This window comes from Canis lupus, chromosome 12 (genome assembly GCF_003254725.2).
Source record: "Canis lupus dingo isolate Sandy chromosome 12, ASM325472v2, whole genome shotgun sequence".
Taxonomy (NCBI): Eukaryota; Metazoa; Chordata; class Mammalia; order Carnivora; family Canidae; genus Canis; species Canis lupus.
In genome coordinates, this window is record NC_064254.1 from 72,511,572 (window position 1) to 72,531,614 (window position 20,043).

The window sequence follows — 20,043 nt, forward strand, 5'->3', positions numbered from 1 at the left end:
GGGCCCACAGATGGAGGTGGGGCCCATGGATGGAGGTGAGGCCCCACGGATGGAGGTGAGGCCCACGGATGGAGGTGGGGCCCACGGATGGAGGTGAGGCCCACGGATGGAGGCGGGGCCCACGGATGGAGGCGGGGCCCACGGATGGAGGTGAGGCCCACGGATGGAGGTGAGGCCCCACGGATGGAGGTGAGGCCCACGGATGGAGGTGGGGCCCACGGATGGAGGTGGGGCCCACGGATGGAGGTGAGGCCCACGGATGGAGGTGAGGCCCACGGATGGAGGTGGGCCCCACAGATGGAGGTGGGGCCCACGGATGGAGGTGGGGCCCATGGATGGAGGTGGGGCCCACGGATGGAGGTGGGCCCCACAGATGGAGGCGGGGCCCACGGATGGAGGCGGGGCCCACGGATGGAGGTGAGGCCCACGGATGGAGGTGAGGCCCCACGGATGGAGGTGAGGCCCACGGATGGAGGTGAGGCCCACGGATGGAGGTGGGCCCCACAGATGGAGGTGGGGCCCACGGATGGAGGTGGGGCCCATGGATGGAGGTGGGGCCCACGGATGGAGGTGAGGCCCATGGATGGAGGTGGGGCCCACGGATGGAGGTGGGGCCCACGGATGGAGGTGGGGTCCACGGATGGAGGTGGGGCCCATGGACGGAGGTGGGGCCGGTGGGTGGTCGTGGGCCCACGGGTGGAGAGGCCCAGGAGGACCCATCCCAGCACCCCACAGTTACTCATCATACAAAAAACACACAGGTTTGTGGCCACGATGTACCAAATACAAATCAAAGGAATCTTTTCACGTCAAAACAGTCCTCGTTCAGATGTTAAAGAAACAGCGGCTCATGCGGGAAACCACCAGATAAACACGAGGTTGGAGTACGCACCCTCTTATTTTCCCCGACCCCAGAGAATTCTTCAACCTGTGAACTCTCCTTCTCACCTGCTCACTTCCCTCGAAATCGCTAAACCAGATAAAACTGGTAGGAAGTGGACCCACTCGCTGTGTCTGGGCCTCGCGCGTGCCCGACTCCCTCCTGGCTCGGTTTGCCCTGAGCGGTCACCGCAAGCTTTCCTCATTTTCACTAAACAGGAAAAAATTAAGACCTTATTTATTATTTTATGATTTTCTCCAAGGGAAAACCATTCAAGGGCAGCAGAGGCAGTGTAAGTGGGCGGCTCCTGCGCAGGGAGGACGGCACCGGGCAGGACGTCGGGGCCAGGGTCCCCGCAGCACCGCACCTGCTCCTGCGTCTCTTTGCCGGCACTTGCGAGGCCTTCCTGCGGGCTGAGAGCGGCATGGGTGCCCCGTGTCCCCTCCTGCCCGGGGTCACCCGCCACCCGACCATCTGCCTCGGCTCCCGGGACGACGGCCCCTGACCCTTAAAGGAAACCGTCCTTTCTGCGCAATGACGCCAAGCTCCCGCACGTTTCACGGGCAGGTTCTGCTCCCCTCTGGCCCCCACAGGCCCCCTCCCTGGACGGCGGCCAGTGGTGTAAAGGGGCCGGGGTGTGCAGAGGCCCCAGTGCCCTTGCACACGGGCGTCCAGGTGAGTTGTGCTTCCCGGGAGGGTTCTAGGGAAGCCTTAGGTGGTGGAGGGTCTGCAGCAGCACAGTCACATTGTCACCACGGTGGCCTCCCGGGGACCAGGGCGCGATGGTGCTGTGGGTCCAGCTCCAGGCCCCAGAGCAGAGCCGGGGGCAGGGGGTGGGGCGAGGACAGCAGGTGCCGAGCCTCCGGTTTCATCATGCCGGTGTCTCTGTCGCCCTGGAAAGCCACCGTAAGTCTCAGAAACCAGTGTTTACGGCCTCTTCTGAGGTTCAGACACCCCCGCGCCCTGCTCCCCACCTCACGTCAGGCTCTTCCCATTTTCCGCCTCCACTGGGGGGACAGCACGGCGCCTGCAGCAACCCCGGATGGGCAGGTGCATCGCCGACCGCTGCGTCTGCAGAAGCCTCTCCTGACCCCAGAGCCCTCCTGGCCCGGGGGCTCCCACCCACCTGCGCCCTGGCTCCACCCAAACTCCCGTGAGCGCAGAGGGTGGGCCGAGCGAAGACCCAGACGGGGCTAGCCGCCCGCGAAGAGACCTCACCGTCCAGCCTGTGCCACCTGAAAACACCGTTTCACGTAGAAATCATAAAAATTTCTTAAACGTGGGGAATCAATGAACCTTTGAAGAATGATTGTTAAATCACAGGGCCTCGTCCACACACGGATCAGGGAAGGCGGTGGCGCCCCGTCAGGACCCACAGCCCGAGCCAGCGCCAGCCCTGCAGCGTCCGGTGAAGGAATGAGCGGCCACCCCGGGCTTCTGACCTGTTGGGGAGGTGGGAGGCGGCCCTCCCTGTGGCCTCGGGCACCGGGGGGCCACACGGGTCGCCAGGAGCCCTCAGCCATAGCACAGGGGAGCCAGCGGGTACCCAGCCGTCCCTTCCATGCAGCCTCCTGCCGCCCCGCTCGGGCCGCCGGTTCTCTGCAGCCCCCCACCCCCGACGTGGCCTCCGTGCAGCTCCAGGGTTTGCTTCCCAGCTCACTGGCCATTCCCCAGGGCTGCGCCCGGCGTCCTCAGAGAACCAGAGGCCTGGGCCCAGGACACGGGGGAAGGCAGCCTTCGGGGCCCAGTCCACCTGGCCCCGCACCCCACTCCCACCCAGGTGGGGAGCACCACGGGGCGCCCTGGGGAGACAGCCAGTACACAGGTGCATGGGCGGGCCTGCGGATGAGCACCAGGGACAGACGGTGGGAGGCTGGCCGGGGAGGGGTCCTCCGTGTGCTGATGGACAGTGTGACCCGAGACAGGGCAGGGACAGCGGGCAGCAGAGCCCGGCGCAGGAGGCAGGCAGTGTGAGAGCCTGACAGGGTGGCGGGCAGATGCGGGCACGTGGGGGGGTTCGGCCCCGGGGCGGGTGGTGTCAGGTCCACTGACCCTCCTCACAGTCACACCTGCGGGCCGGCTCCGGGCTCGTGCCCAGGGAGATGCACGGAGGTGGCCCCAAGGCTTCCATCTGAGCCACGCTGACCGGCAGGCTTGAGGAAGATTCTAGAAGCAACAGTCCGATTTGGACAAGCTCAGGGCGGGCGAGCAGGCAGTTCCTCAGACCCCAGAGTTTAGGTACTGGGGCTGGGGTGGGCGTCAGGCGGGAGCTGGGCACCTGGTGAGCTTGGCGGTCTCCAAACAGGTGCCTTGAGCCGAATAAGGAGGCAGAGACGTCTGAGGAGCAGCCAGGGGTGAGGTGGGTCCTCGTGGGATGGGGTGGGGGTGCTGATGGCAGCTGCAGGAGTGTGGGCAGGAGGGGGCGGCCCAGTGGGGACTGAGGAGGGGCTGTGGGGTGGAGCAGGAGAGCCTCTCACTGTAGGGGTGGGGCAGGGTGGGAGAGCTTTGGGGTCTGACTGTAGGGGGGGCAGGTGGAGAGCAGCGAGGCGGGGTCTGTATGTAGGGGGTCCCAGGCTCTTGCCCACCCTGTGGCGCCCCCGGGTCATCTCTCCAGGACACGTCCGCTCTCCGTGTGCCTCGTTTGCACACACACGTCGGTGCCTGGCAGTTGGGGGACCCTTGCCACCGCGGCCTGGCCTCCCGCCCGCTCGCCGCCAGCCCTGCCTGTGCCCTCACCTTGCCCAGTGGAAGGGGTCACCCAGCCAGACCCTACCTGGTGACCTGAAAGCGTGGGCAGGAAGGCCGGTCTGGCCCAGGCCTGGGGGGTCTGCCTCTGGGGCACAGGTCCTGGGGGAAGGGCCGACCCTCGTGCCCAAACACCCAGCGAGGGGCCCGGTGCCTGGGCGACTCCTCCGGCCCGAACGCGGGGCTCAGGGGCCTCGGCGGGTGCCGCGCACCCTTGACCCCGCTGCCCAGGAGCAGGCGTCCTCTTGGCCCGGATGTCCCAGGTCGTCGGAGGATCACTGGAAGCCTCGGGGCGCCCCGTGGGCCTCTGATGTCTGGCTGCAGGGCCAGCACCCGCCTCCACGCCACAAGGCCGTGCTCAGCCCAACACCGAGAGAAACTGGCCGCGGCGGCCGGGAAGTGTCTACCGTCAAACGTCGTGCACGGAATCGTGACAGCAAAGTAACTACAGAGTGATAAAAGGTAAAGCAAATATTATCCAGGAGGAGCAAGAGCCGCGATGACACTGTTTATGTGAATGTTTCCCTGGACGGAAGAGGCCAAAGTGGCAGCCTGCCCGCCACCCCCCGACCCTGCGCCCAGCTGGTGACCCCGCGACCCCCGCCCCCAAGTGGATCCTGACCAGAGCTGCCAGGTCCTCGCCAACCCGCACCCCCCCAGCCAGGGCTCGACACGCGAGCTGAGCCCAGGTGACCGGCTGATGTTGGGCCAGCAGAGTCCAGCTGCCTTCGGGGTCTGGAGATCTCGGCCTCCACGCGCCCTGAGGCCTGAGCCCACGGACTCCAGGCTGGAGGGGCCGCTGCTCCCACAGCTACTTCTCACAAGGCGCAAAGCTTTGAGCAGGGCCCCGACTCTCGCGCAGGATGCTGGGGCCCAGGCCCTGCTCTGCCCACGTCTCGGGGTCCCCTCAGCGGCTGGTCGGTGCAGGGGGGCTGCTGAGGGTCAGAGCGGCCTGGAGGGGCCACGTGGCCTCCACGCCCTGGGAGTCTGGACACCACCCAGGGGCCCCCCACCCAAACCTCCACCTGCTTCTGAGCCGCCCACCTGGACACGTCACTCAGTTTGCAAAATACCAGGTCACACAGAGACATTAGAATTTGTTACAAAAAAAAAAACAAAAAAAACATGTCGATTTGTCGCAACATTTGAAGAAGCCCAAGACGGCAGCTCCACGTAGGCAGAAAGGGGCCCCCGCTGCTCCGGGCGCGGCGCCGGGGCCTACAGCAGAGGGGCTGGGACCCCAAGGGCCATCCCCCCGCCGCCCGCTGGCCCGGGGAGTCCCAGGACCCCCTTCCGGCCGGGGACGGAGGGCCCGTGAGTCCAGGCCGCGCCCCCGGGCCCAGGCCCCGCAGCCGTAGTCGTGGCTGCGCCGCAGCTCGCGGTCCTGCCCGGTGCCTCCGCAGGGGCTGCTCTGGCTCCGGGGCTGGAGTCGTCCCCCGCGGGGCCCCAGACATGTGGAGCAGGTGTCTGCAGCACGTGTCTGCGGGCAGGGGCAGCTGCCACCGGGCTGGCGGGATGCCGGGCCAGGGCCAGAGTTCAGCTGTCCCCGGGGCTGGACACGAGGGACCCTGGCCACGGGGCAGGAGGGCTCTGAGTCAGCCTTAGCCCGGGGCAGCTGGCCGCAGGGTGAGCCTGAGGGACTCCCCGGCAAGTGGGCACGGCCCCCGGCCTCGGCGCAGCTCCAGCCCCCCTGCCTGGGCCCAGCCTCCACTCACAGGGTCCTAGGGTGCTCCTGCCACGTCCCAAGGCTCAGGTGCCCCAGGCGGGCCATGGGTGCCCGGGTGGCAGGTGCCTGGCGGCCTGTGGCCCAGAAGCTATGGACCTTGCTCTAAAGGAGCCCACCCGGGGGATCCCTGGGTGGCGCAGCAGTTTGGCGCCTGCCTTTGGCCCAGGGCGCGATCCTGGAGACCCAGGATCGAATCCCACATCGGGCTCCTGGTGCATGGAGCCTGCTTCTCCCTCTGCCTGTGTCTCTGCCTCTCTCTCTCTCACTGTGTGCCTATCATAAATAAATTTAAAAAATTAAAAAAAAAAAAATAAATAAATAAAGGAGCCCGCCCAGCGAGATCTGTTTCTCCTGGCGACGAAGATTGGGACGCGCTGAGCCGTCGGGGCGCTGTTGAGGCCGGTGCCCCCGGGGGGCAAACCCGACCTGCTGAAGCACACGGGCCTGGGGACCGCGGAAGGACGGAGCCTGAGGGTTCCCCACCGGAAGGGCCTGGGCCGCCACGCTGCAGGGCCCCAGGGGCGGGGAGAGCCAGGCCGCCTTGGCCGTAAACAGCCATTACGCTGATCACAGGCCCCGCGGCTAATTACGGCCGGCGGGGAAGGCGGGGAATGTTTGCCCTGACCGGGAGGAACGTGGGCTAAGGTCCCAACCCAACCCGCCTTGCAGGGCAGTTTCCAAGGTCACCTCCGGCCTCCCCTGCTCCTCCCCTCGGCAGCGGGGCAGGACCACACGGGGACAACGGAGGCTCAGAGGGCCAGTGGCGTCTGCCTACAGGATCCGTCTTGCGAGCCAGGGCTGACAGCTCAGGTTCAAGGGAGAGAGTAAGCCCTGATGCTTCTGTGATGCAGGTGCTACGTGTGGACCTTGCGAGCCATCTGGAGCCCCGGGGACAAAGGCAAGGAGGCGGCAGCGATGGAGGCCCTCCTCCACATGGCCTGGTGCCAGCAGCACAAGTGTCACCCCATGGCCCCCTAGCCCATTGCCAAGGAGCTAAGGGTCAGAACAGCCTCACTGAACGTGGTAGAGGCCATGAGGCCGCCATGCAGGCTTCTGCTCAGGGACGGGGTGGACAGGCCCAGGTTCTGCTGCAGGGACGGGGTGGACGGGGCCCAACTCCCGCTGCACAGACAGGGCGGACAGGCCCAGGCTCCCGCTGCAGGGATGAGGGGCATGGGCCCAGCTGCTGCTGCAGGGACGGGGTGGACGGGGCCCGGCTCCTGCTGCAGGGACAGAGGGGAGGGGCCCCGGCTCCTGCTGCAGGGATGGGGTGGATGGGGCCAGGCTCCCACTGCAGGGATGGAGGGGATGGGCCCAGCTCCCACTGCAGGGATGGGGTGGACAGGGCCAGGCTCCCGCTGCAGGGACAAGGGGGACAGGGCCTGGACCCCACCACAGGGATGGTGTGAACAGGGCCAGCTCCCGCTGCAGGGACGGGGTGGACGGGCCCAGCTCCCACTGCAGGGACGGGGTGGATGGGCCCAGCTCCTGCTACAGGACGGGGTGGACGGGCCCAGCTCCCGCTGCAGGACGGGGTGCCTCCGTACATCCTACTGTTTTTCCCTTGCCCGGTTCCATCCACACCGTGCAGACCATGCAGCACCATGTTGAGGAGTCAGAACCGGTGCCTGCTTGCTGTACAGGACCTGGCATCGGGCAAAGAGGGTCATGGTTTCTGCTGACATCGAGCGCCGGAGGCCCGACCCGTACGGAGGGTGGAGCCGTACCACCCAGGGTCTCTGGAGAGGCAGCGCGACGTAGTCCACGTGTGTACATACAGAGAGATTATCGTAAAGAATTGGCTCAGGCAGTTGTTGGGACTGACACGTCTGAATTTTGCAGAACAGGCCAGCGGGCTGGAAGCCCAGGCGGGATTTCTGTGTCGCAGTCTTGAAGTAGAATTGCTTCTTTTCCAGGAAAATTCTTTCTCTTTGCAGGCCTTCAACTGCTTGGATGCGGCCCACCCACTTTATGCAGGCTTATCTGCTTCACTCACAGCGGACTGGCTCAAACGTTCATCTCATCCAGGTAATAGCTCGGTGGCAACATCTAGACCGGCGCCCGAGTGAACCGGGCAGTGTGGCCCGGCCTGGTGGATGCTGTACACCGACCATTCTTGGAACCTTAGGTCACCTCCCCAGGCAGGGCGGTGGGCATTGCCGGGCCGGGGGGGGGGGGACTGTTCGTCCCGCACGTCCCCTCCGGGAAGCAGAGGAGGTGCCGGGCTGTGCTCCGCCAAGGGGCAGGCGTCACAGCTCCCTTCGCCGTGCAGGCTTCTTGGCCCCGTGCGGGCGCTCGGCATCCACAGAGGTTTGCAGGTGCCCCGGTGGGGGCCGCGGACGGTGTGGCGCAGCACAGATGGGGTCACGATGTCGGGGCAAGCTGCAGGTGCCCCGGGCCACCACCCTCCCCACGTTCCTCGCCATTAAAGACACGGGCAGCACTTCCAAGCAGCCTCAGCTCTTGCCGCAGCCACTGGGTCTCCTTGGGGCCGATAGTAGTTACCCTGGGGACCAAATCCGTGGCCACGGATGTGAGTGACGCAGAACCTGCGCTGCCTCCCTCCACGCCCGCCTCCCCCCTCCCCCCCCCCCCCCCCCCCCGCTCTGCCTGGCCAGCCCGCTGACTGGCTCTCTGTCCTGGTGACGCCAGGCCCACGGGCGCGGCCTCCCCAGGTGTCCCCGACCACCGGTCAGACCCCCTATTTGCTTCCTATCAGGATGAGGGCCCTTGCACGTGGGGCCCTCTGTGATGTTGCCCGTCCAGCCGGCCGTGCCCAGCTCGAGGCTGCCGGGGTGCCCTGGGGCCTGCATCCGGGCAGCCCTCCACGTCGCAGCCCTCGTGCTGACCACGTGTCCTGGATGGACCCCGGGGCCCACACACACCAGCAGCACTCGGGAGCCCCCGTCTGCAGCGGCATCGGGAAGCCGGCGGGTGGGCCCGAGGACGGCAGACCCTGCACCCACCCACGGGTCGCCGGGCCCCTGGTGCTGTCCGGGCCTGCGCCTTCTCCCCGAGGGTCGGGGGCGCCCAGAGGGATGGACCTCCGAAGCCCCCAGTGCGGCGGCGTGAGGTGCTCGGGCCCTGTGGCCAGGAGCGACCCCGGGGATGTGCTGCGCGGGGTGGGGACGGGTCCAGAGACCGCCTTGCTGAACACGGTGACCCTGGTGGCCGGCACACGACACACGACACAGGTCGGGCCTGGGGCGGACTGTCGGGAGCTCTCGTTGGGCGCGTACTGGAGCTGCAGACTCGGGTAGGGACGCGGCTGATGCAGAGCTAGGTCGGCCGCCCGGGGGTCGTGAGTCGGCGGCCTCTCCCAGGTGCGTCTCGCTCCTTCACTGAGCAGGTTTTAGCGCTTGGCCCCGGGGGAAGCGCCACATGCGGTTCCACTGAGGCACACACTATGGTTCCTTGACCTGTTGCTATGAAGCCCATTAAGCAAACGAAACTGCCAGAATTATTACGTTAAAATGGACGATACACAGTAAAGTAAAATATCAAGACACGTAAAACCGAGGCAGGATCCCCCACAAACACGCATCGAGGGTCCGTCATTCCTCAGCGGATCTCACCTCCTTCCAAAGGAAGACCGTCATTTGAGAACAGGGAATTTTACAGGCAATTTATAAAACATAAATATATGAATTTACACCCGGAAGAGATATGTAAACTAGCAGACCGTTAGTCTCCATGGCAGGGCTCCTGGGAGCACTTCCTCCAGGACACAGCTTTCGCCTGTCAGGAGAGCGGTTCTTAAAGAAGACATTCCCCTGCTTAGAGGCTATGCTTGCTGGCTCTATCCCAAAGGCTAGAAATGCCTCCAGTTTTAGGTACGCAGGCAGGTGTAGGCTGCGCCGGCCTCATCCGTCCCTCGGCCAGAGGTGCTGGAGCGGGACGCGGGACGCAGCAGCGCCAGGAGAGGCCTGGCCCCCTGAGGAGAGGGTTGGGAGGGTGGGAGGGGAGGGGCGGGAAGGGCTGGAGGTGAGGGGCAGGAGGGGCGGGAGGCGAGGGGCGGGAGGGGCAGACTGTGGGCGGGAGCAGGAGCTGGGCGTCCAGGGCGCTGGGGTCCTGGGTCCTGGGGGTTCCGCCCCTGGGAGGGCCTGAGCCTGGCGCCCAGGGCGGCCCCCGCCTCCCGCCTCCCGGGGAGCAGGAGGGCAGCTGCAGCAGGAACCAGATGGAAATATTGGAAACTAAGAATGTAATTGTTGGAATTTAGAAATCCATTTACATTTTGAATTTTAGATGGGAGCTAACAGAAGTGAATAAATGAGCTGTAAAAATAGGCCGGGAGGCAGTGTAAACAGTAAAACACACGAGAGGGAGATGAGACACATATGTTCACTGAGGCTCCGAGGGCGAAGATGGAGACGGTGCAGGGAAGTCGGTACGTGAAGGAGTAAGTCCCGAGAACCTCCCAACAATGAGGACACGTCGGCCCTCAGCGCCCATCAGATACGGAGCAGCGTCAATCAGGGAAACACACCGCGGACAGAAGAAATCTTCAAAGCTACGGAAAAAAAAACCAACAGTTTTCTAAAGGAAGAAAAACCCAGATTATTATCTGCATCCCTGAATGCGCGAGGAAGAACGAGTAGTATTTCCAAAGTGCCCAAGGAGGAGAGTGCAGGATGCAGGAGGTGGTGTCTGGCCTCGCCGTCACCCGGGGGGAGGTCGGGCACCCCGGGGCCAGGGCCAGCACCCAGGGCTCTCCTCACGTGGGCACCAGACGATGCACACAAACCAGGAGGAAAGTGAACCCAACAGGAAGCGTGGAATATGGAAAATAGCATTAACAAATAAATCGATAAAATGTACTGTGGCCTAAAACGTGTATTGTCTTTTTAAAGTTTTCTTTTTCCTTTTTTTAAAAATATTTTATTTATTTATTCATGAAAGACAGACAAAGGCAGAGACGCAGGCAGAGGGAGAAGCAGGCCCCATGCAGGGAGCCCGATGTGGGACTCGATCCAGGACCCCGGGGTCACGGCCTGAGCCCAAAGCAGACGCTCCACCGCTGAGCCACCCAGGCGTCCCTAAAAAGTTTTAAAATAAATTTAAAAAAAAATAAGATTTTTAAGACCATGATCTGAAGTATGACTGCAGACAGTGAGACAAGCAAGGACCAGAGCAGACAAACAGGCAGGGACGGAATGATAGTTACATTAATGTGTTGTTTTCTCTTGCAGGAGAATTTAGATACTTAGCTGCTTTTAGAAAGTTTTAGGAAGAAATAAATGTATGTGTTTGTTTTAATAATATAAAGGTAAAAACTGGGGGGGGAAATGTGCTGAGTGACTAAGAGCCATAGAAGAAAAGCACTAAAAAGAAACTGGATCAATTTATGAAATAAAGAGGGAGGAGCAGCCAAGGAAGGAAACAGTAAAGGAAGAACACGGTCGGCAGACGACGAGTGGGGAGGGCGCGGAAGTCCACGCACGGCGAGGAGCACCCGCCAGTTAAGAGATGCTCCTCCTCAGGAGGAAGCAAGGACGGGAGGCCCTGGAGCACTGGCCAGGGCAGCGGCTGGGCCACCGCTGCAGCCTGGGCTTGGGAGGAGAACCCCGAGGAGGAGCCGGGCTCCAGGCCCCGAGCGCGTGGCGAGGCACCCACAGGTGGTGGCAGGTGCGCTGCTCCGGGTCCCTGCCCGCGCTTCCGGCTCCAAACAAACTCCAAGCAAAAGGCAAACACTGAAAGGAAAGGAACGTCCGGGACCGCGGACAGAGGGCGAGGGTGACCTAAGTGGCGTCGGGGCACCTGCTATCGGGCAATGCGGATGTTTAAGGTGAAAAGCCCCGAAAACGATGACTACACCTGAGCCCACGGAGGGAGAAGCGCCCGGACGCTGCTCCATCAGCCCGTTGGCCGCCAAGTCACCGGGCAAACGGCACAGGAGTTAGTGGCTGGGACAAGCTGCTGACGTGTTCCCGGTCACCGGCGCGGTTGGGGTGTCCACAGATGACCCCAGGAACCCCAAGAGCAACCGGAGAAGCTGGGAGTCAGGAGGCGAGAGCTCGGATCGGGCAGACTGAGCAGCAAGCAGCTGATGCGCAGCCGCCCACGGGGAGGCCATGGAGCGCGATGCCCTGAGCAGCAGGAGCCCCTCCAGGGACGTGAGACACTTGGTCATGCGGCCCGCGGGGTCGCAGAGGGGCCTGGGCCAAGCTACAGACCCCATGTCCTCAGGCCTCCGCTGCCCCGGCCCTGGTGACTAGCAGACCCCGTGGACACCGACCCGGGAAATGCAGGAGCACCCAGCACCCAGCACACTGCGGGCAAGACCCGAGTGCCTGTGGGCGACCCCAGGGCACAGCCCCAGCCCCAGATCCCGCTGAGCCGGGCTCTCCGGAGGCTGACCCGAGCCGGCTTGGAGGGAAGGCGGAGGCCAGTGGGCACAGGAAGCCGGCGGCGGGGTGCAGGCCGAGCCAAGGGCACCGGGCCACAGCCTCCCAGCCGGGGTCACCGCTGCTCGCGGGGCGGCCATGGAACTCCTGGCAGCCCGGTCTGCTCCCTGGCCCGGTCGGCAGCCTTCGCTGACGGTGCTCCAGGCCCATGCGGGAGGCACGTGCCTGCGGTCCATGGGCACCTGGGCCGGTGGTGCGCCGACTCCTCAGCCACGTCCGGGGCCTCCGGGGCACGTCTTCCTCGTCAGGGACAGAGACAGAAAGGCTCAGGCCGGAGGCTTCCAGACCATTCTGCACGGGCGGCCGATACCCCCCTGAACGTAGACAGCCACGCGGCCTCCCCGCTCGGAGGGTCCTGCAGGAGACCTCCCTGGGGCTCAGACCTGGGTCCCCCGGTCAGGCTGGGAGAGCAAAGAGGTGCGCTGAGACACCGAGAAGTAGTTCTTGCTTTTCTAGATTGGGCAACGCGGTCCGGGTGCGAGGTGCTCACAACCGCGCCAGATGCTCAGTCCCTGCCCGAGGAGCTGCCCTTCCCGGTGCTCACGCGCCCAAGAATCTGCCGCTGCGTCCTTGCAGAAAAGTCCTCCGGGGGTTAGGGTAATACCCCACGCTACCGTTGCCGCATCTTCCAGGGCTCCTCCGGCAGCACGTGTTGGTGAGGCTGTCGGGAAGCTGCAGCTCCCCCTCCCCACCATCATCCCCGTGTGGGACAGTGGGCGGCACCACGTGTGGGGACTCCACGCCGGCATCCACAAACCCTGAACACGCAGTAGGCGCCTCCCTGATGCTCTCGCGACTCCACCTCGATGGATGCGTCCCGTCTGCTCCCCAAACAGCATGCACAGGAATGCTCCCCGGAGGGCTACTTTAATGGTGCGGAACTGGAAACCACCCAGAGGCTCGTGGTGTGTCTGCAGCGGGAGCACAGGACAGCGTGTGCCAACAAGCAGAAACCTTACGAACGTGACGAGGAGGAAAAGAAACCACACACGCAAAATAAGTACTGAGTCTAATCCTATATTTCATGATCACAATTTATCAAAATCAGGAAAGATTAATCTAAAGGTAAGAAGTCAGGCTATTCAAGGACGGAGGGAAGAACTGGAGGGAGGACGGCCTCCCGGAAACTGGGTGCTGGGGACCCTGCTGTGCTCCGTGGGTGGAACTGCAGAGTCATGCACTTAGGATTTGTGTACTTTGCTCTTTATAAACAAGACTTTTTTTTCTTAAACTTACTCCACTTTCTCTATCCCTATTTCGTTTCTATAGTTCTCTTCACGCCCTAAAAATGTGTGGGCCACATGCATGCCTGATCCACGTTACTGTTCAATCACAGCAGGTAAGCGCCTCTGTGCAGCTCTCTCTGTATTTTTCAGGTCAGAGGATATTGTGCTCTCAGGATCTTCATGGAGATCTTTTAATGATAAAAGCAATGATGGTGATGATGGTGATGGTGATGATGGTGGTGATGATGGTGGTGATGATGGTGGTGATGGTGGTGACGGTAGTGGTGTTGATGGTGGTGGTGATGATGGTGATGATGGTGGTGGAGATGATGGTGGCAGTGGTGGTGGTGATGGAGATGATGGTGATGGTGTTGACAGTGGTGATGGTGATGATGGTGGTGATGGTGGTGGTGGTGGTTATGGTGGTGGTGATGATGATGGTGATGATGATGATGGAGATGATGGTGATGATGGTGATGATGGTGAAGGAGATGATGGTGATTGTGTTGATGGTGATGGAGGTGATGACGATGATGGTGGTCATGATGGTGATGCTATTTATCTCGGAGCATGTGACAAAAACAAATGACTTATTAATGTTTCAATTATTAGATGAAAGATATAATTAAAATCCAAAATATTGCTATTGTGTGTCATGTTCCCGGTCCCAGCTAGATTTCTGTATTATAATCCATATACGTGATGCACAATAAACGATGGCGCTCTTTTGGAAATCACAGCGCTCTTCCTACTACCAACCAGCTCCATTTGTGAGCGGCTACCAGAGACTGGAAAGGACTTAGATGGTGCGGCTCCTCCTCTCACCCCCTTTCTGGAAGCGCACGAGACCCTTGCCCGGGGATGCCCCTGTCAAGACAGACATAGCCCCACTCCAACAGCCAAGGAACGCCTCTCTCATTTCCACTTGGTTTCCAGAGAACAGGGGAAGAAAGGAGAGGACAAGACCAGAGTGACAGCCCCCAGAGCCACACGCCTGCCAGCATTTCCCGAGACAGAGCAACAGGCTCCATTGTGCGCGGGCTCATTCACACGGGGACGTGAGGCAGGTTTTGTCTGCAGTAAACACAGAGAATAATCAGAGCCAGACAGTGGCGCCGCGGCTCAGAGACGGGCCGCGGGGGCCAGGACGCGGGTGGGGCGGCCACCACCTCCCTGAGACGCGGCGGCTTTCGTGACGCTGGGTGAACTGCAGTTGGCGTTTGCCTTTGTCTCTGGCAGAGGAACGACCGAGAGCGGGAGCATGTGGCGAGCAGGAGGAGACTTATTTCCAGAACTTACTGCTGCTGGGACAACGGGCAGGTTACTCGCCTTTTTTAGGTCTTTGTCTTCACATACTAATCAATAAAAGTGAAATAAGTAATCACCTCTCCCCTAATACTCACAGAGGAACTAAGGGGTGATTACGATGTATCTACATTGTCAGCAGTTTGGGAAATGGAATTCTCAGTTTGCGGCAAATGAGGAGGAATACATGGCTCAGCCTTTTAGAAGAGACATCATCCGTCCTCTGAGCACCTCCTCCAGGAAGCCTTGGCCGATTTGCCTTCCTCCCTCCCTGGGCTTCCCCACCCTCGGGGGGACACTATGCAGGGATCACACTTAATCACGCGCGCTCCTGGCCGCGTCCTCACCGCCCATGGTCAGCTCAGGATCCCCCGGCTTTGCTCCTTGTGCTACAGCACAACAGGCGCTTAGTAAGTGTTGGCAAAATTGAGGATTTTCTAGAAGATGTCACATTTCTAACCCCCCCTCTCTGAGCCCTCTTCTGCATAAAACAAATTACACCAGTAACTTCGTGCCCCCAGAAACTCTTGTGTAGAATTCAGGTGAGACGAGGTCTCCATAAAGCCTAGAGGATCTTGTTAAACATGTCCTTGGTCACCAGCAGGCGGGACTCAGCCGCCGGGACCAGAGGGACCCGTTGCTCTTCCCCAGGCTGGAGGACTTCACTCGCCCTGCTCTGGGCCTCCTCCTGTCCCGCTAGTGCGGGATTCCAGGACCAACCCTTGTGCACCCGCACCTCTGCGTGCCGTCTCCTCTCCTGGAAGACGGCAGCAGGAACCCGGGCTTCTGGAGGAACAAGACGTTGGGGGAGCACTGAACAGGAGGCCCAGAGCCGTCTGCTGGTCTCACGCTGAGGCCCGAGCACAGTGGTTTCCCCAGGACTTGGTGTCAGTGCACCGCGGACACGGCCCACACCACCCACTAAACACACTCTCCAGGCTGTTTGCCCTCCCAGGAGGTGACAACATATGACACATCTGGACATTGGGGTGGACTCTCCAGTGCATTGGCCGCTGACCTGCTCAGAGCCCCAAGGCCAGGAGCCCAAACCAACCCTCCCCGGGTTGGGCGGCAGGGACAAGGGGATGTGTGTGGGTAGAAGGCTGTTCTGAGTCTCCACACTGCAGGGGTTTGGCCCAAGTCATGGTGACGGGCTACACTGCTCCGAGACATCTATGAGAACTTAGTCACCCAGATGGCCCTCGCCTCCCAGGGGATGTGGTGAACTCAGCCTCCGTCATGGGACCGGGAGGAGGGCCAGGGGTGGGGGCTCCACCCGGCTCCTCCCTTCCAGGTGGGATACTTGCCCCAGGACCCGGGTCTCCGATAGGACCCCACAAAGAGGGGCATCTCCCCAACAAGCCCATCCCCCGGAGGGCGGAGGGCCGCCTCATCTGTGGGCCACCCCGGACCTACAGGAAGGAAGCACGTCTCCCCCAAGCCTCGCTCTGACCTCTGGGCCCCCCTCCCTACGCCCTCTGTTGTCCGTGTCTCATGTCCTCGGCTGCGGGCCACCTGAGCTCAAGAGCCGGACGTGACTTAGTTTAGGTTCCCTCCATGAGCCTTGCACACTGCAGGTGTTCAGTAGGTACACAGTGGAGGGGAAGGACAGAGACCCCACACGTGACCCTTGTATTAGGATCGACACATAATGACCCTATGTCAAACGCCTTCGTGGTGAAGGTCCCCACAGGGGCCCGGCCCCCGGGGTTTCACAGCCTCGTGCGGTGAGGGGCGTGCCATCGTGGTTCGCGTGGAGGCACCGACCCGGCCCGCGTGCCCAGAACGGTCCGGCCAGTCTTCTGGGAGACGCGCTGGACGGGTGACGGTGGACATCCGTTCCCTGGACAGCAGTAGTGAGGATTAGGGGGACACGTGCAGCTGCCGTGTCACCCCGTAGGCTCAGCCATGTAGCCCCCATGACGCACTGACCCGCCGCACCCACCCCACCACCTGTTCGCAGGCTCTCACCTACTCAGCCCTCCACGGGTCTCCGCAGCCTCCCCCAGAGGACCAGCACCGCCTCCCCCGCCCCCGTGCACAAGACCCCCTCCCCGCCGCCCTAAGGCGGCCTCCTCGCAGAGCCCCAAACAGCTGGGGTTGGCTCTGGACACGGCACCAGGTGGAGACATTCAGCGCCGGGAGGCGGCCTCTGCTGCGGTTGGGGACCGTGGGCCGCGCAGGGTGGAGCCCCGACCGCCTCTGCCCATCACCACCGCCCCCCCCCGGGCAGCTGTTTCTGAGCTACACCTGTGGCCACAGGCAGAGTCAAGCCTGGTGTCTGGGCAGACTCGCTGCTACCCTCCCCACCAAACACGTGTGTCTACACGAGCGGCTCCACCCTGCATCGCCCGGAGAGGCAGCCTGGGCCCTCGCCAGCCCAGGACGTGCTCCACCGTGGTCACACCCCCCACCCGGGGCCAGGGAGCCCTACCTGTGAACCCCGGGCGCGGCCGGGCAGAGGGGAGGGGAGACGAGCTCGCACAGGGAGGGGGCGAGGGCTGTGGGGAGGACTTTCCGGGGCCCGGCACGGGCGAGCCATACAGGGCTGGGCCTGCCGGGGAGCCAGCCCACAGTGCGATTCCCTGGGGACCTCGAGCTGAACCCCGGCCACATGCCCAGGTGTGAAAGGCCAGGCCTTATCTGTCAGGCCGCCGATCCCCTGGGAAACCCCTGCCTTAACGCTGAGGCGAGACACACCGGCTGCTCCGGGAGCCCGGCGGCTCGGCACACAGGTGCTCCGCGGCAGGCAGCTGCACACGGGGCACACGGGTGTGGGGGCTGTAGCTGCCGAGTGCCCCCTCCAGCCAGCGCCTCCCGGACCCACACCCGTAACAGGGGGACCCGCACCCTCGAAAAGCGCTCGGCCCTGCCCTGAGAGCCCGCCAGGCGTCCTGGCCTCCGTGACCAGGCCGCACGTCCCTTGCCCCCTCGACGCCGGTGGGTTTGCACAGGGCCACATCCCAGCAGGCGCCAGGTGCCAACGGTCACAGCAGCAGGTGCCGCCTTCTGGACTTTGCCCGGTTTGCAGGCAGGACACGCACAGGTAAGCCAGAGGCCGTCCGCAGGACACGGCCAGGAGCAGGGACCCCGACGCATGGACGTGCGTGCCCCCCGCGAGTGCCGTGGCTGGGCTCCCGGCAGACAGGCAGCGGAGACCAGGACCACACGGCCGTCCTGGCCACCGTCTCGGTCCAACTCTCGCCTGCTCGTGGAGCTCACAAGGGACAGTTCCGGGACGACGCAGGGCTGCCCCACACCTCGGTGACAGTTTGCATCCAGGGTTCCCCGAATCCATGATGGTCTATTCTGGGTGACCCGGCAGGTGCTCGCCTGGAGGACAACACAGAAGCACAGTTGGGCCGCTCTCCGTGCCCGCCAGATTCCCACACGAACCCTCGCTGGGGCCATCTGGGCTTTCTCTGTAACCTCCGGCCTTGAGTCCGTGTGTCCCTCCCCTGTCCAGTGTCTTGCAGGGGCCCCCGGCCTGGCCTCCCACCTGCTCGTCCACGGCCGTCTAGCCTCTGTCCTGCATCACCCCAGCTGCACCTGTCCCCGCCCCTGCCTGTGGGGTCTGCGCTCCAGCCACATCCCTGCACGCTGACCTCGGAGACCTGGGGTGGCACCAGGACACGATGGTCCCCCCACACTGGTACCCAGGGCCCCAGCTCTGCACCACCCGGGGGCTGAGGTGCTCCTTCCTTGGCCACGATTCGCTGAGTGACTAACATACCCCACACAGAGGTGTCACCTCTTTAACACAGGGGTGCCCGATACCCTATTTTATCAACGAGGAGTCTGAGACCTAAAGAGATGAGGTACTTGTCCAGGCTCCACAGCCGGAAAGTGCTGGGGGACAAGCTTTTCCCAGGGCAGGGGAAACCAGGCGCCCACAGGGAGCCCCACGTCCACACAGCGGCCCCAGGTAGACACCGGCCAGAGGCATCGGGCTCGGGGTGCCCCGGCCCCTGGGACGCTGACCCTCCGTGTGCACGGTGAGGGCAAAGCAGCCCCTCCTCCCGAGCCAAGCAAGGAAACGCCGACTGTCCTTGGCTTGGCCGGAGGCTTCAAGCAACAAAGCCACAGGTGCGCTCAGATCCCATCCCAGCGGGCCAGGGACACTGTCCCCTCGGAGGCTGCACGTCCGGCCCCCGGGAAGCCCAGTCCTGCCGAACCCCGTCCCCACGTGCGCTTCGCTTGGACGCCACGCCTCATGGGAGCAGCCTTGTCTTGAGCATTGGGTGTTTTTTTCTTGAGTAGCAGCAGGAGCGAGTCGGGTCCAGGCCCTGGAGGGCTGGCCACCCCACTACAGGCTCAGGCGGGGGCGCTGTCCCTCAGACGGCCCCATCGGCCGAGCAGGACCCCCGGCCGTGCCCGGGCGTGAGGACAGCTTTGAACCCCAGGGAGCAGGTCCGGCCGCACGAGGAGCTTCTGTTGCAGTCAGACCCCGCTCTGGTGGGGACCTGGGGGTGAAGCAGACACCGGGCAGGAGCCCGCGCCTGAAGGTGCTCTGGGGTGGCCAGGCTGCCCGGCCGGCTCCTGGGCTCAGGCCCAGTGAGGAGCTGCCAGAGTGCCTGTCTTGGGCGCCAGCCCAACACACCTGTGGGGCGGCAGGAGCCCAGGTGGAAAGGCTGGCCTGCCCGAGCCGGCCCAGCACTCACCCGACCCTGCAAGGACCCCGCAAGGACCCCGCTGGTGGACCCGGCAACTCAGCATGAATTGCAGCCAGGTTCAAAGAACAGTGTTTCGGGGTTAGATGTACGCCCCTCTGCCTGGACGGAGAAAACCTGCGGGCACGGTGCCAAATAATTCCACAGAGGACCTCAGCCATACTGAGCGAGAACAGTGCAGCCAGGAGCTGATTTTCAGGGAAAGCTCAGGGGTCACAGAACCACATGGGACACCTGCCACCTGCCCGCATCGGCCCCAGAGCAGCACCGGGTCCTTCCCGAGCCCTGCACAGCCCGTGGCCACACTCCCCGCCACGCAGGCCCAGCCACAGGCCCTCCAAGCCTCAGCAGCTGCTCTGCATCAGAGCCAACCCCAAGGCTCCCCAAGGGTCCCCCTCAGCCCCGCAGCCCTGCCCACACAGCTGGCCAAGGACTGCAGCACCCTGGGCCACTTGGGGCGCAAAGGTCCGCACGGCTTTCTCCCCTGCGCCCAGATCATGGCCTCTACCTACTGCTGGCCCAGGGCACACGCGCGCCGAGAGCAGCTCGGAGGCTGTGGAGAGACCCCGAAGCAGCAGATGAACCCAGAAATTGTCCCTGGAGGGGAGCTGTCGGAGTCGATTCCAACCCGGGAACAAAGATGGGAAGCCCTGACCGGAACCTGCCAAGATTTAGAAAGGTTCATTTTACTCCGTTCTTTCCCATTTTGAATCAAAAATTGCAGATGCAGCTCTGCAGACCTCAGGCCCCAGGTGGCCTCGAGGTCGGGGCTGAGTCCCGGCTCCCCGTGTGTGCCTGGCACCCCCGGCCTCCGGTCTCCCGCGTTCTCCCAAACGCACTGCATCCTGCTTCGGAGGCCAAAGCAATGGTACAGACCCCTCCAGCTCTCCAGCTTTCCTAACACAGATTTACTCTTTGTTGCTTTTTATTTTAAAAAGAGAGAGGAAGATACAAAATCAACCAAAAAGAATGTCTCAGAAATTCTAGAAGGCTTCAATCAGATACATTGCAACAAACTATCATGGGGCCTTTTGCTAAATCCCACTGAGGGAGGAGGAAAAGCGGGGTCATCTGTTAGTTCTTAATC